Consider the following 3,425-nt stretch of genomic DNA (forward strand, 5'->3'; position numbering starts at 1 on the left):
ATGCACCCGCTACTTTTCAGCGGTGCATGATGAGCATTTTTTCAGACATGATAGATAGTTTTCTCGAGATCTTTATGGATGATTTCTCTGTGTTTGGTTCCTCTTTTGACGAATGTCTGGACCATCTAGTCCTTGTGCTATCAAGATGTAAGCAAAAGAATCTGATTTTAAACTGGGAAAAATGCCACTTCATGGTGAACTCCGGCATAGTTCTAGGACACATCGTATCGGAAAAAGGAATTGAAGTAGATAAAGCTAAAGTCGACCTCATTCAGCAATTACCTCAACCCCACTCTGTGAAGGGGATTCGATCATTTTTAGGTCACGCTGGGTTCTACCGGCGATTCATCAAAAACTTTAGCCAAATCTCAAGACCTTGTGTAACCTACTTGCCAAAGATGTTGTCTTTGACTTCGATGCTTCTTGTGTGAAGGCATGGGAAGAACTCAAGACTCTCCTCACCACCGCTCCTATAGTCCGACCACCAGATTGGAAACTGCCGTTCGAGCTCATGTGTGATGCCTCTGATTATGCCGTTGGCGCTGTTCTAGGGCAACGTGTTGATAGACTACCATATGTGATATACTATGCTAGTAAAACTCTTAATGATGCTCAACTCAACTATTCGACTACCGAGAAGGAGTTACTTGCCGTGGTTTTCGCATTAGACAAGTTTAGATCTTATCTGATAGGGTCTAAGATCATCATATACACAGACCATGCGGCTTTGAAGTATCTTCTTTCCAAGAAGGATGCTAAAGCTCGCCTTATTCGATGGATACTCTTATTACAGGAATTCGACATCGAAATCCGTGATAAGAAGGGGTGTGAAAATGTGGTTGCTGATCACTTGTCTAGATTAACTTTAGAGTCTATTCATGAATCTGAGCTGATTAGAGAATCATTCCCAGATGAACAGCTGATGTCTATCTCAGACCTTCCTTGGTTTGCTGATATCGTCAACTACCTTGCTGCAGGTAGGATGCCCTCACATTGGTCGAGACAAGACCGCTATAAGTTTTTGGCTGAAGTTAAACACTTCATCTGGGATGACCCATATCTGTTTAAGTATTGCCAGGACCAAATCATTAGGAGATGTGTCCCCAACACTGAACAGAAAGATGTGATATCTTTTTGCCATGACCAGGCATGTGGAGGCCATTTCAGTGCCAAGAAAACCGCTGCAAAGATCTTGCAGTGTGGATTCTATTGGCCATCATTGTTCAAGGATTGCCATGATTATTGTGTTGCTTGTGAACGCTGTCAAAAGCTAGGAAGCATTTCGAGGAGAAACATGATGCCATTGAACCCCATTCTGATTGTGGAGATTTTTGATGTTTGGGGGATCGACTTCATGGGTCCATTCCCTATTTCTGACGGTAGATTGTACATCCTAGTCGCAGTTGATTACGTTTCTAAGTGGGTAGAAGCCATAGCAACCAGAACAAATGACCACAAGGTGGTACTTTCATTCCTAAAGGAAAACATATTCGCACGTTTTGGTACCCCTAGAGCTATCATCAGTGACGGCGGTTCACATTTTCGTAACAAGTACTTTGAGTCTTTAGTACGCAAGTATGGCATAACTCACAAGGTTGCTACTCCGTACCACCCTCAGACTAGTGGACAAGTAGAAGTTTCTAATAGGGAAATTAAGCACATTCTGGAGAAGACGGTCAACCCGTCTAGGAAAGATTGGTCATTAAGGTTGAATGATGCTTTGTGGGCCTATAGAACAGCTTATAAGACACCAATTGGCATGTCCCCCTATCGTCTAGTGTATGGAAAGTCGTGCCATCTACCTGTGGAATTAGAACATCGTGCCTACTGGGCAATCAAGGAGCTAAACTTTTCTCTGGACGAAGCTGGAATTCAAAGGAAACTTCAACTCAACGAGTTGGAAGAATTGAGGAATGAGGCTTATGACAGTGCCAAGCTGTACAAGCAGAAGATGAAGATGTTTCATGACAAGCGTATTCTGCGCAAATCCTTCACTCCTGGTCAGAAAGTCTTGCTGTATGACTCCCGATTACATCTTTTTCCAGGAAAACTGCGTTCCAGATGGAAGGGTCCGTACCTAGTACGCACAGTTTTTCCTCATGGAGCTGTAGAGTTGGAGGATGTCTCCAACAAGAACGTTTTCAAAGTCAACGGGCAGAGATTAAAGCCATTCCTTGAGCCATTCCCACCCGACATTGAAACAACCAACCTGGAGGACCCGGTCTATGTGGACTAAACTAGTCCACTCTTTCCCTAAATAACCAAACAGTTTTCCAAATGTTTTTCTCCCCTAAAAACCAAAATTTTTCTTTTTCCCATCCAAACCAAATGTCTCCCGACAAAACCAAAATTTTCCAAAAAGTCCAATCCCATTAAAAACCAAATTTTCTTGTAGATAATGTGTTAGTTAAATTTCCTTTTGTATATATTTTGTGCTCATCCATTGTGACTGCTAATATGATGGATTTTTGCCTTGAATAACGGAGTTTTAATCGAGCTACCACCGTACAATCGGGTATTCTCTCTCCTTTTACTCTACTCAGCATGTTCCTCTTCATATATTGTTGTATAATTCTTTCCATGTTTTGAAACATTGAGGACAATGTTTAGTTTAGGTTTGGGGGTATGGAATGGATACCATGATAATATGCTATAATTGAAAACGAACTCCTTCTTCTTTTTGAAAAAATCGAAAAATTCAAAAAAAAAAAAAAAAAAAAAAAAAAAAAAAAAATGAAAAAAACATAAAAATGGAGCTCATTTACCTTGAAATGTTGACTCTTGTGCAAATATGTATTTTTATTAGGAGTCTTAGTCTAGATATTTAGGCACCCTGATTCTAGCACAATTCACATAGTGATAAGAAATTTGCACGCGCACGATCTACCAATACATGTATGGCCTCGATCTTCAAGGTGTTGGATAGGAAGTTACGATTGCCAATCACTTTAGAATACTGAACGAAACTTGACTAGCTTGTTCTTTGGTTGGTTGGGATAGAAGGTGGAGGTTACATTAAGAAAGACAACCATCGAATTTAACTGGGTGCATCAAAAAGGGCTACCTCTTGCAAAGTGTCATGTAATTTTTATTTCTTGTTTTTATGTATCAAAAGTGTTCTGTGTTCTCTATCAAAAAAAAAAAAAAAAAAAAAAAAAACGATGTATATTCAGAAAAAAAAAAAAAAAAAAAAAAAAAAAAACAGAAAAAAAAAAAATCAAGTATTTATCAATTCCATCATCTCTTGTTCCAAAAATAAAAAGAGATTTGTCAATGTAAATAAGAGTCATGTAAATAATCATCTTTTGTTGTTTCTTTTGTAATAAGCAAGGAGGGTGTATGCCATTGATGTACAACGCGAGAAATTGTGAAATACCTCCAACTCATTCACAATTCTCGTAAAGTCCGGACAGCTAGCTAGATTT

This window comes from Papaver somniferum, chromosome 11 (assembly GCF_003573695.1).
Source record: "Papaver somniferum cultivar HN1 chromosome 11, ASM357369v1, whole genome shotgun sequence".
NCBI lineage: Eukaryota > Viridiplantae > Streptophyta > Magnoliopsida > Ranunculales > Papaveraceae > Papaver > Papaver somniferum.